General features: G+C 42.1%; 1 protein-coding gene across 1 annotated transcript in view; it reads left to right on the top strand.

Moving 5' to 3' along the window:
* The window catches only part of bnc2 (basonuclin 2), a 414,234-nt gene that overhangs the window by 16,884 nt on the left and 382,862 nt on the right, over positions 1–14,488 (top strand).

A 14,488-nucleotide genomic window follows, 5' to 3' on the forward strand; every position in this document is an offset into this window, starting at 1 on the left:
AATGTTTTTCAGTGGCTGTTTAATTGACAAAATGTTTGTTATGGTGTGAAGCAGCAGGGTTTTTCTGGTTTGTGCTCTTCAATAGCAAAGACTCAATGTTTTAAACTCAAGCTTTTAGGGCCCTATCTTCCATTTGGCGCAAAAAAAGCTCACGGCATAGCGCAGTGTCATTGGTAGGTTTTAGTCAGTGGAGATGTAGCCCTCTCTGTGCGTCCATGGGTGTGAGTGTGGTGGTCTTAAAGTGGGATGTGGTGAGGCACAGTGCAGGTGGATTCTTATTGTGTGGAAGCAGAAAATTATGGACCTAGGCCCATATTAAGTTTTTCAGAATTACTCACAAGAACACTGCTCAGAATTGACTAAAGAGTAAAAGAAAAAAGTTAGTTATCAGGCATTGTAGACCTACTTTAGACAAATTATAGGACAATATCTGAAAGTCTCGGAGGAGCTGGGGGAGGTGTGTGTGGATGGGGAGGTCTGGGCGGCTTTACTTGAGCTGCTGCCCCCGTGACCCGACTCCGGATAAAGCAGAAGAAAATGGATGGATGTTTACATGCAACACACAAGACAATGAAGAATTTTCAAGAGAATTAAATAGAATATGGACATTGGCAGAAAAAAAATCACAACATGCATTCCAACTTTTCCTAAATAAAAATTTTAAACTGCTATGCTGCTACCTGACCTGCCTATATAAAGCTGATATGATGTCCCTCACCAAGTCAGTGATGAATATTATGTCTGCTCTGTCCAAATGATACCATTTGATAAACTGCAGATCATAAAAAACAAAAAATATAAAGTATTAAAACTATAAAATTACACCTTGAAGATAATAAAGAAAAATATACATTTTAAAATACTCGTACAAGAATGCATTTGCTTCAGACAATACCATATTAGAATAAATAAATGTTTTCAAATGTTTAAGTTGATATATTATAATAGGACTAATCTAAACACTTCTACAATTTTGTACTAGTAATTCCAAATGTATTTCTTGCATGACTACCTTGATGTGGAAAGCCCCCCCCCCCCCCAATCTCCTACCCACTAGAGGTGCATGCACACCCTGCTTGTGTACACAACAAAAAGGACTTAAAAAGAGGAGATTAACAAAATAAAATTGAACACTCATGGAAAAATACAAAACATCTTACTGCTTCACCTCAGGGAGCTTTGGTGGTTTATGTCCTCTGGTGCACTCTAGTATGTTGGTGTAGATCTGTTAACATGCCAGAAAATGTATCCCTTGAGTCTACTTTCCAAACAACACTGTGGTGCCCTTTTACAGGGGATGACAGAGACACTGTGCTTTATACGAGGTCTGTGATAAAAGTAACGGACCTTATTATTTTTTTCAAAAACCATATGGATTTGAATCACGTGTGATTACATCAGACGTGCTTGAACCCTTGTGGGCATGCAAGAGTTTTTTCACGCCTGTCAGTTACGTCATTCGCCTGTGGGCAGTCTTTGAGTGAGGAGTCGCCCACCCTCTCGTCATTTTTTCATTGTTTAGGAATGGCTCAGAGACTGCTGCTTTGTTTGATAAAAATTTTTTCAAAAACTGTAAGGCACAACTGAGTGGACACCATTTGATAAATTCAGCTGGTTTTCGGTAAAAATTTTAACGGCTGATGAGATTTTGGTCTGGTAGTGTCGCCGCAAGGACGGCCCACGGCGCCTTACGGCGATCTGCGCTTCGAGGTGGCAGCGTCTCGCCATTTCAAGTTGAAAACTTCCACATTTCAGGCTCTGTTGACCCAGTAAGTCGGCAGAGAACTTTCAGAAGAAGTCGGCATGAGGAGTTTATTCGGACATTCCATTGTTAACGGACATTTTGTAATGAAAGAACGTGCGGGAAGAGTCGCATGTCGGGCCGGACCCGACCGCGGGAGGTCGCGACAGGAAAAACACCCCCGTTGGAAACCTTAACGGGCAAGTTGGAACATGGCCAAGCTGTTAAACAATTTCTCAGTTACTCACTTGTTGAAAGCCATCAAAAGCCGCCTGAATTTTACAAATGGTTTTCAACACGGAGGTGTTTTTCCTGTCGCGGCGCACACAAATTCGCCGAGTCGTCACGGAAACAACTCGGCGAATTTGCGCGCATGTCTTTCATTACAAAATGTCCTTAAACAGTGGAATGTCCGCATAAAGTCCTCATGCCGGCCTGTTCTGAATCTTCTCTGTTCTCTCACGATGTCCTGGGTGAATTAAGCCTTAAATTAGAATGTTTTCAGGTCGAAACAGGCCGACGACAGCGCCTGGAAGCGCTGCGTGACATCCCGCTCCGTGGGAAGTCCTTACAGTGACAGAAACACCCCATAATCTCTCATCAGCCGTTAAACTTTTCACTGAAAACCAGCTTAATTTCTCGAATAGTGTCCACTCGGATATTCCTCACAGGTCCAGAAAAAAATTTGATAAAGCAACGCGCGCCGTCTGCAGCGGCTATTCAGACAAAGAGATTCCGACGGGCGGGGTGGAGCACTCCTCACTCAAGGCCTGCCCACAGGCAAATGACGTCACCGACACGCGTGAAAAAACTCACGCATTCGCACGAGGGTTCAAGCTTGTCTGATGTAAAAACATATGAATCAAATCCATTTATTTTTTGAAAAAATAAAGAGGACCGCTTTTTTCATCACAGACCTCGTATAATGTTATGTCCAAAACACACCCATGTGCCATTTTTTGTGCTCAGATAACATGCTGTGTAATTACCAAAACTAAATAAAGCTTGTGCTATGTACCATAGATCAGCAAACCACGGCCCAGAACTGGAAAGTTATGCTGTAATATTTATGATGCGCTAACACCACCTGGCGTCTTCTTCAGGGCATCTTCTTTGTTGCACTTCCTACTACTGCTACCAGTGGTGAACAAAGGGTGAACAGAGGCAGTGCCAGTGTGCTGCAGCACAGTAGTAAAAACCTAAAGAACTTCTGTGCTTTTCATGAAATAGGTATTGGAAGCAGCAGAAAGTAGATGTGGAAATGAGGCATGGCTGTTTTTCTCGGTTAATAATTAAATTGTATATAAAAGGCAACTGTATGTATGTGGCTATGTTGCTATCTATGTATGTCTGTGAAGAACCTTCACATTGTTCATTACATTCCAACAAAAGCGACATCATAAAATTCATATTGTCTGGATATGTGGAATACCTTGATTACGTAGATTAATTGAAGCAATCACCACCAGGGGGCATTTCATAGATGTGCTATGTAATGTAATATGTAATATAATGTAATGCAGCACAGTGGATTAGTGGTTAGCACTGATGCCTCACAGTGGTGCTTTTTGTGTGAAGTTTGCACATTCTCCCTGTGTCTGCGTGGGTTTCCTCCGCGCACTCTAGTTTCCTCCCATAATTAAAAATATGCTTATTTAGGGTCTGCTCCTTTCTCTGCCCCTGACCAAGGCAGCATCTCTACATCTGGAGTTGGTCCCTGAGAGCCAGACTGTGGCTCCTCACTGCTCCTAGTGGTTGGATTGTGTCTAACTATGAATAGGATGGGTTAAATGCAGAGGAGAAATTTTGTTGCATGTATGTATGTATGTACAATGACAATAAAGGCCCTTCTTCACTTTAACCTCTTAAACCCTAGAGTCCCCAAATTTGGGGACTTGCCCTGTTTTGGAACATTTGAACACTCATAAGTAACCAATGCTGACATCAACATACACTTATTATACATCAAAATGTCAAGCGAAGTCTCCTCTACAAATGTATCCACTTCAATCACATATCAACTAACCACAGCTGAAACGCCAAGCAAATAAAGACATAAATCGGAATTAATTTTTTTGGGGGAAAAAAAAAACCTAATTTACTCCTACCAAGTATTATTTACTTTCAATTTTTTTGCATCCACAACATCCCCTAGGACCTGTCTTCTAGATGATCGAAACGTTTGCATTTTTGACCTTGTACAAGCTGAGAAATAAATCATAATATATGGGTATGTGATTTTGGTGAAATAGGCTCTAGGGCTTAAGGGATTAATGTAATGACAACTGTCTAAAAGCCTTTTGACAAAGCAATCAAACAGAATCTACATTATAACAGTCACTGCAGCAAGTGGAAAAGGTTGAAATTTGTAATGTTTTACTGTAAGTGGCATCTCGGTGTGGTTGCTGCGTACACAGCTCGTGGTGGGTGGAATTTTCTGACGCCCTCTCCATGAAAACATCCGGTTTACCGTCTGCCGCATAGAGCCAACATGTGAATGCGCATAAGCTTACTGAAGCCCCATTGATACTGTGTGGATGGGTTTTCATCAAATCAAAGGGCAGTACAACAAACAGTGTGCAGTTGACTTTGGCATTCACTCGTAATGCAGCACAAACTCTCTTACCTTGGTCCTACCATGGAGGTCAGTCAGAGGCCGCAGGAAGGGACATAATCCTGCATCCAGGATAAGTCTTCCACAAGATTTCGTCTACTGTTGTTGCAGTCCTCTTTCCCCAGCATTGTCATCGATGAGATGCGAGTTACTTTGCAGCTCTTCCACCTGTAATTGTTTCTCTACAAAGAGAACCAGTCCCAAATGTCATTAGGCTGTGACAGATGTCATCTGCTTCCCTACGTCTCTCTCTACCCAGCTCTCATCTCCTTCCCGACCTTGCTCTAGCTGAATGGTTTCACACTGGAAATGGTGATGGCCCATGGAAGCAGTGTGGTTGGAGCCACAGACCGAGTCTCCGCTTCCAAATTTCAACATTTCCAACCACTCAGAAGCAGTTGGAAGAGGACATGTCTCTGAGACACAGCAGTTATTCAACAACAGGGCTTATTGTTCATTGGCTCACATGCTGTACAATGGCATTTCAAGCACCACCACATAACCAGAGAGGGAAAGAGGAAGAGAGAGAGAGAGAGGTTTTCATAAAAAGCAGGCATGCCACTCATAGCCAGTGTCAAAAGAGAGATGGCATTATGAGCAGGCTGTCCTATACTTTCAACGTTTTTAAAAAACTGTTACAAAATGTTCTGCGTCATAATGGTACAGCAGATTTTTAGGAGAACCTGAGGTGGCTGCTGGAGGGCTGCATTGGGATTGGGTCCCACCGGGTCCCTCGGGACCCAACGCAAATCTTGCGAGAGCGGACGGACGGTCAGAACTTCACTGTGGGCGGGAGCGGGTGGCTAAAAATAAACAGTATGAGAACAGAAGCAACAAGATGACTCAAGCAACAAAGGAGAATAGTGTAAAGTATGCGTGTCCACACGCTACTTTCATCTTAAATAATTTAACAGGAGCAGCGGACAGGTCCCGAATTGCAATGATACACCTGCATCTCTCAAAAGTAACCAGATATCTGCTGCAGTCAGGTTAAACATGGATGTTCCATTGGCCTTCTCCAGCTGCTGAGGTCCTCAACACTGAGGCACCTGTGTGCTGGATCTTGTCCAGAGGAATGCGCCACATGACCAAAATGTTGTAGCATAAAGGGTGAGTAGCCGAGGAGATCCTCCATTTGACAGAAGGATTTGGGAGACTGGCGGGACCAGAGAGGGAGGGAAAGAACAAGTGTGGCAAAACAGCTGTGACAATTAAGGTAGTGTTGTTGCTGTAAATAACATATGGACTACTATAAGTCCTCCACTAGTTTATGTTGTAGTTTCGATTAATTTTCAGAAGAATATCTGAAAAGAATATGAACATATTTAACTGCAATTTGGTGGCCGAGTAGGCCGTGAGGGAAGGAAGAACGGATTAAATGTTGGTACAGATTGAGCGTGAGGGGCAGATCTTAGCTTTGATCATTGCTTTTTATTTTAAAGTTTTGATTCTTTTTTTCTTGCTCTAGATGCCTTGGTTTAATTGTTTCAATTATTTTGCTTTCTCTTAAACACAAGAAGGTGCTTGTTCTAGAGGTACAGTAGATGACTATTTTCGGCAGGTGAGGATGGACTGGGGGTCTGCCTAAATGGTTGGCACTTAGGACCCATCTGCCACTGTGATGTGATGTATGTGGCAATGTGTCAACAGTGCAGGCTTTGAGATCTGACCTGACCTTTATATTCATTTCAAGACACTGCAAACAAACTGGGGATAAGACATCTATTAAAATGAAAACTCTGCTTTTATTCACTTATTTCTGACAAAGTCATTCTGTAGACGAAGTAGTAGATGTGGACTGTGGACTCAAACACGTGTCTACCTCGGTAGCATTTCTGTTTATCTCTACTGTCCTGCACAGTAATACTTTCAGAGCTTTGTACATCAGCTGTCCCTTGAGGGAATCGACTTTTAGCATAGCGGTCAATTCATACTTGTTGAAAACCCATTGACTTTCTGAACAGTCCCATTTTGATACATTTCCTTTAAATATGGCACACAGTTTTACCTCAGTACTGTCCACTGCATACTTAATTTGCATTGTGAGCAGTGTTGCCACAGTTACTTTGAAAAGTCACTCTAATAATACTTTATACAGTTACATTTTCCACATTTTTAAGATTGAGTACTCGGAAAAGTAACTATTAGTTACTTTGCTGATTACTCAATCTTAAGAGTAACCAAGTTAGATTACTAGTTACCTTATTAGTTACATTACTTATTAGTTGCAAGTTTTTGGCAGATTCTAATAAAGTAACTGCATAAAACTGCTAATGAAGTAACTGCATAAAGTAACTATATAAAGCAACGAAAAAAGTGACTTGTCAAAGTTAGATCTAGTTAGATAGATAGATAGTTACTAGTTATCTTATTAGTTACATTACTTAAAGTTACAAATTGTAGGGCAGCTGCTAATAAAGTAACTGCATATAGAGCTGATCTTGAAGTAACTGTATAAAGTAACTAATAAAGTAACTTTTCAAAGTAACTGTGGCAACACTGATTGAGAGACACCAAAAAGTCTCACATCATGATGGATCTCCTTCAGATTTGAAGCTCATGTTTAAGTTGGTCTTGGATAGTGTATGTTTCACTTTCATTATGATCATACCAGAGAGTTACTGGGATTATGAAAAACAACTCCTAGATTACCCTATCTCTGGTATGATTTGCTGTAGAGTTGAAACACAGCTTTACCTCACTGTTGGTGGCTGCACACCTGAACAAAATCGTAAAACTTAAGCCCCGTTTACACATAGATGGTTTTGTCGGCGGGTAGTACATAGACCGAATTTCGCGGTAGTTCCGGCTGTTTTCGCGGTGGAAAGGGGTGGAGCATTTTGCCGGCGTTTTGACCGCCATACTATCCGCAAATACGCGGATAAAACGCCGCTAAATCCGCCGAATTAAGCGGCGTTTTGATGCCGTAACATCCGGCACACGTCAGGCAACGGGGGTTAATACCCAGTTCTATCCTTTACAATCGCAGGTTAAGACTTGCGTGAGAACGGCGGTGTTCTGCTGCCGCCGATAATGCCCTGTGTACCACTGGTTAATACCCAGGTTTTTATCCAGGCAAATCCTGTGTTACTCCAGGATCATTTGCATATAGGCACCGCCCCCAGAGTATAATAGGCTGAAGCAGCAGGAATACATGCCTCTGTCACTGCAGGGGGAGGGAGATCATCCTCAGCCTTTTCTTCTCCTTCCTTTCCCCCTCCTCAACGTATTGCTCCGTCTCCACCACAGGCCTCCCCTCTGCTTCTGAACCAGACCTCTTGGTTTCCTTCATCTTGTCCTTGCCGCTGCCAACTTTCTTTAGGAGGCATACTGGAGCTTCTCTGCAAAAATATCTGGAGCTGGCCGCGAGTGAGAGGCCTGCATGCAGCTCGCTAGCGTTTTTATACTGACCGCCGCCCATCGGCCATTTGGAACGTGGTGGCGTTTAGAACGGCGTACTGTCCGCTAGCGCCGCCGTTTTGTCTGCCTCTGTTGCCGTTTTACACGCCGTTGGTTAGGGATACAACGCCAGCCGCCAATTACGGCGGTGTAAACTGCGGCACTAGAGGAAGGGGCAGGATGAAACGGCCATTAAAAAGTATCAAACGCCGTTGTTCACGTTGTCTCCATCGTCACGCGAATTCTCCAGGAGCGCTCCCGGAATTATTTGACATATTGAATAATTTTTTCAACGATTCCCGGTAAAGCCGGAACTAAACCACGTCCCTAGCAACGGCGTTAACAATGGCGTTTGATCCTTAAGACGGCCAAAAACTCTTTCGGGACGCTTCCGGGAGCTCTTACCGTCTATGTGTAAACAGGGCTTTACTGGGGTTTTTAAAGATGGATCTTTAACTGTCGGCCAGCCATCCTCCAAAAGTCTCATCTCAGCTCAAGCCAGTGCAAAGTGTGGGTTTCTCTTTCTGTTCATTATAACTGAGACATTCACATTGGAAAGAAATATTGTTGCTGTGTTGTTGTTTTTTTAGCTTAATTACAGTGTATGTACCCTGAGGGCAAGGATACTGTAATTGGGTCTGCATATTGTCTCTGTGAACACATGCATAACTCTGAAACTATTGATTTATGCCACCATTTCTCAATCATCCTCCAAGGCCATCTACATCCAGGTTGTATTTTTATGATTATTTTAAAATTTTGTACCATTGGGAAATGTGGCCATTTTTGTTTCACTCATATACTTTACCCCACCCAGAAATTTAAAGTGTTTTTACAAGATGTTACATTAGGCTCGAGGAAATAATCTTAAAAATTATTATCTGACATTTTATTGTCTAGATTATTATTCAAATATATGATGAGCTATGAGAGATTCTAATATGACACATTAAATAAATGAATGACTAGGATTGAGGTAATTTCAGACAGGATTGTGAATGCAGCATTGCGTATGTTGTTCTTGATCTGATTCATGAAAATTCAGTAAGGTATGTCTTCTATAATATATTCCATTTCTAAAGTAGAACTCTATTAGTGTATACTAAGGTATATCTAAATATCTAAAAAAAAAAAAGAGTAGAATAGAAGAGTAGAACAGAGTAGAGCCACTTAGGTGCCTGGTCTTGAGAACCAGGGGTTCTCATGATCATGTCTGATCTCTGGTAATGTGGCTGCTGTAAGTCAGCAGTTTGATTATTCAGACCTGATGCGTTCTGCATACTGCTGACATAGTAAATCAGATTTATTTTGTTCCATATGATCTTTCTCATATGTACTTCTTGATTTTAGATCTGATTCTGATTTAATTTGAGTGTTATTCATATGTTGTTGCCCCTCTGGTGATGGATCACATATGGTACACGTCTTTCCTAAAAATGACCTGTTGTACACAAGATGTGGACTCTAAAAAGCCTTGCATGCAGGAGTGTTAGAGGTAAGTCCTTCATAGTCCCAATGGCCCACTGGGTTCTGTATCTCTGGGTTCCATAAAATCATGCAGATGAGAGTTTACAACTCCCCCTGGATGGGGCACCAGTCCAACTCAGGCCACCTTACCAGACAAGTTGATACCCATTTAGAGCTGGGTGGCCTAAGACAATGCAGATGAAGTGTCTTGTCTGAGGACACAGACAGATATGATGAGTGGTGTGCACAAAGTATGAAGCAAATGCAAGTCATGAACCTGTATACCAATTCAGATGTTTTCCAACTACATCTACTTCACACTGTTCACAAAAGGTCAGATTTGTGTTACATGCGGGTAAGAAAATAATAATAAGAAGAACAAAAATTTCAAATCAGTTATTGATGTGAACATAGCTTTTGTGTCAGGACAGACTGTCCAGTTTTACATGATTTTTATAATCCACCTGAGTGGTATTATTAGGCGGGCAGGCAGCCCAGTGGGATTGGTGTTGGCCTGCCAAGCTGTAGAGATGAGTTTTATTCCCAGTCACGCTGCCTCAGGCCCAATACAGAACTTACTTTGACTTCTTCTAAGGGGTACTATTAGGTGACCAGGTAGAGCAGAGACTTGGACTAACAATACTCGTATGTAGACCTGGGTTTGAGTCCCGTTCATACTACCTGTTTAGACAAGACAATTCATCTGCATTGCTGTAGGCCACCCAGCTGTAAATGGGTACCAGCCTTGGTTTTGGAAGTAAAATGCATTGGACTGGTGTCCCATCCAGGTGCAGCCACAGACTCTCCTGTGTTTGATGCTATGGACCCTTTACACCATGAGGCCTCAAGGCCTTCTAAGAGAGTGTAATAGATTCTGTTGCATCTATTAAAGTGTCCATGCAGTGCAATCCATCAGCACACACCTGGATGACACGTTAGGAGGCCTACCCTGTGCTTGTTGGTGACACAGGCGCTATTTACGGTCATAATCATAGTAATTAAGCAGTCAAAGGATGATGGGATTTTGCGTGTTTGTGTGTGTCTATGTTCACTTTTCCTGTTTGAGGGAAACTTAACTTCCATAAACTGTGCAGAGGAGCAGTGTGCGTGTGCATCCATGTGCGTGTGCTGGTGTTTATGTGAGTTTACATTTCCTTGTGGTTGCGTGTATGTTTTTGTAGCTGAGGGGGAATCTGCTCACAGGTAGTGTGTCAGGAGGGGGACAGTGGCGCTTTTGAGACAGATATGAGACGAGACAGAGAGAGAGAGGGCCTCTTTCATGTGACTCTGCATTCCACCAAGGCACAGGCAGGGAGAGGCACAAGACGAGACATGCGTCCCCCCGCGTCACTCCTTCGCTCCCGCCCTCCCCTCCGTATCCAGCTCTGGTGTCTCCACCCTTCCCCTCTTCCAATGACCTTAACATTTATCAAAGAACCCCATGCTGGAATTCCGCTTCAGCATCTACATCCTGGTGAGAGCGTCTCTCCCTCTCTCTCTCTCTCTCTCTCACACACACACACACACACACACACACACACACACACACACACACACACACACACACACACACACACACACACACACACACACACACACACACACACACAGGCGAGAGAGCCAATCTGTTTTGAGTACTGTGGCGCTGCGGAGGGCCTGTCCTTGTTGTTCCCCGAGCTCGGGAAGCTGGCCTCGAGACACATGGACACATGCTTGCACACACATTCTTGTTTCTTTATTGTACCTCCTGTCACTTTGTCCTATTCATTTAACCTTTCATTAGAGCTGCAGACAGCGCCGTGTGTGTCTGCACAGCCACAGGAACAATGCCAAAAAAAGCCCCACTGTCACAGTTATTAGATTCCTCTGGCCCCCTTTTACCCCGGCAACTCTATATTAAGAGAGTGAAAAAACAGAGGAGGGATGAGGGAGAAATGGGGGGGGGGGGGGGGTGCGTGGCAAAGGCTGCTGCACAACTCGTGCGCATCAAGACCCTCTCGGATAATCAAGGACATGCACCACCACTTGTTGGCAGATTCAGATTCAGGAGTGTGTTCTTACAGTTGCAGGTTGCTGCAACTGTGTGGGGATGAAACCTCTGCGTCACCAGTCTATACCCTCATGTGGTTTTGATAGTTGTCAACAGAAACACTTGCAATTAAAAAAAAACAAAAAACATCTACATCACAAATCATCTGCAACACTCAACATAAGTACTGACAACCAGTGGTGGGCACACTTCCGATAACAGATAATCATCGAAGATAATGTTTTCTTTATCGGATTATCTTTTTAGATAACTTTAAAAACCATTATCGGACCAATTATCTTCCAATTAATCTTTGTCCGATAACTTTTAAACCAATAAACAAAGCTGAACAACAACAAGCATTTTTAAAATTAGTTTAGCACTCACCTGTCAAAAATTTTGTAACACACACAACTGTAACCTTTACTAACAGAAGAGAGCTGCTTGTATAAAAAGCACCTCAATCCTCTACAAACAAAAGAGAAACAGCCCCAAAAGAAAAAAAAAAACATTTCTTTTAACACCATACCAAAAAGCTGCCGATATCACCTAAGTCATCCAGAGGCACACGTTTTTAACTTATGGTTCAAATTTTAACCAAGCAAATTTTGGACAAGTTATTTAAAATTACTGTCATGTCTGAAGTTTTATTAAGTGAAAACTATCAGATATATGTTTTAGTTTTAAAGTAATGTGCTAATTTTTAAGGTTTTGTGAGCACATCCTGTGACCCGCAATGCATTTTGGGTAGAATGATGTAATCTCAGTACATCACGACAGGACAAATGCATTTCAGACACTCTATTCAGGCTCCACAGACAACAGCATTAAACTCTAGTGCCTAAAACTCTCTTGAATATATTATCTGCGTTTATAGATGTTGGTTTTATTTGCGTTAAATTCCACGCATTTTAAATGTAGCAGACAGGGATTACTGTAGCTGGAATTTTGTTTTCAAGGCCTCTACTGCCATCTACTGGTCAGTAGTGTTCACTAAGCATGTGGGAACCAGTAGATAGCAGTGTTCTATTTATTTTGACCCCGGTTATGTCAGATGATTGTCAAATCAACTTTTTGACTTTGCAAATGGCTTTTTTTGTGTGCAATGAATGTATACATTATACAAGTTTCACTTTTTTAATGGAATTACAACCTTATTTCTTTTTCAAATTCTCCCATTGTTTGCATCCAGCCTTATTTCCTTTAGAAATTTCCTTGACAAATAATATCAGTCTATTAGGACGTCAGGTTATGTGTTACACATATACATGTGTGTGTATATATTTTCCAAGTTATTCCCATTGATGAAACTTTTCATTTTCTGCCTGAAAGCTTATTAGATGAGTGTGTTCAGGGCTCCGTTTGTTTACAAAATACACGTTACAGACCTTGAAATCCAACAGCAGGGATTGATATTATCCAAAGATTTATGAACATACAAATTAACGTGCTTACACTTTATCATGATTTTCTCCGTTGTGAGATATAAAAGTGTCTTATCGTAGCGTTCGTGTGTATATGCATTATAACGCAGCGCACGAGTGACGTTACGATATTCTTCAGAACGACAACATACGCAACATGCATCCAGCAGCAGACACGCTGCTGTCATAGACAACTGCCTGTAAAGTTTTTTGGCAAGTTATAACTTTCTAAACAGCGTAATTTGTAATGAAAGCCGCTTCATTTGTGCGGCTCTTTCGGCGCCATGTTTGTTTTTTCAGAGACAGCAGTAAGCTCCTCCTACCCCTCCAAACGGAGGGATTTGTAGCCCTTCGCCTTCCCCTCCGCCTCGCTCCAAAAAGAGGCACTTTTACCCAGAATCCTTTGCGATCTGTCTATTTGTTACAAAACCTCAGAATTAGTGCATTATTCAACATTAAAAGATATATGTTATATTTTAACTTTGTACAAATGACATAATTGACATTAATGGAGTTATTCTATCAGTATTAATGTTATTTATAATCAAAACCATAAGTCAGCATGAATTTATTTTTCAAGACCTGCGCCTGACCGGAACATCATAATTGATAGAGAGTTGGCTTTATGGCTGCTCTCGGAGTACCTCTGTGTTGAAAGCTCTGTAGTAAACAAAAGCTTCGAGCAGGGGCAGAATATTGAAAGAAAAGTCTGGTCTCATTGTTGTGGTCTATTAAATTTGTTCTACTACTAGTTATCAATGTGTCAGAAGTAATATTGGAATTTATCGGTTATCTGTAACTTCCAATACATTTTTGGGTGGTTTATTGTTTTGCCTTTATCAAAGATAACTTTTCAGTTATCTGATTATATGTTATCGAAGTTAATTTTTTGGTTATCTGTGCCCACCACTGCTGACAAGACAAAAAGAGGTGTCTGACTCTAAATGATGGGCCAATTGATGTGCCGCGGTGCTTCATTATCTTACCTGGTCAACAGAGCTGAGAAAGTTTATTTATTTACTTTATCAACAATGATTTTACTCTTAAGTTGTATTTCATTCATTCATTCATTTATTTTCTGCCGCTTATATGGGTTTGAATTGCTGGGGCAGTAGACCAAGCAGTTCATCCCATACTTCCAAAGACAGCTGGGAGATATAATTCCTCTAGTCATTCCCCCTTGGGTTTTCCCCAGTGCCACTTCCAATTGGTCTTGCCTGGAAGACCTCCCAAAGGACACAATCAGGGGGCATCCACACCAGATCCCCAAACTACATCAGCCAGCTTCTTTCAGTGTGAAGGAGCAGTGGTTCAACTCCTCAACTCCCACCCCATCCTGGAACCTTCTCACTGTGTCCATGAGTGTAAGCCCAAATATCCAATGGGGGAACCGTTTGTATCTGCAACCTTGCTTTCTTGGTCATTATCCAAAGCTCATGACTACAGTGAGTATAGGAGCGTAAATTGACTGGTAAATTGAAATACTCGCCTTCTGGCTCAGCTCTTTCTTCACCACGATGGTCCAATACAACATACGCAGGATCTCAGCTGCAGCCCCTATTCATCTCTCAATCTCATGCTCCATCTTACCCCCACTTGCAAACAAGACCCTGAGATATTTGAACTCCTGCACTTGGGGCAATAGCTCTCCCCTGACTCCGAGGAGGCAATCCGCCCTTTTCCAACAGAGGACCATGGTCTCAGATTTGGAGGTGTTGATCCTTATCCCAGTTGCTTCACACTCTATCTCAAACATGACCAGTGCACATCAGAATTCCCTGTCCGATGAAGGCAACAGAACCATATCTTCCGCA

This window comes from Thalassophryne amazonica, chromosome 15, assembly GCF_902500255.1.
Source record: "Thalassophryne amazonica chromosome 15, fThaAma1.1, whole genome shotgun sequence".
Taxonomy (NCBI): Eukaryota; Metazoa; Chordata; class Actinopteri; order Batrachoidiformes; family Batrachoididae; genus Thalassophryne; species Thalassophryne amazonica.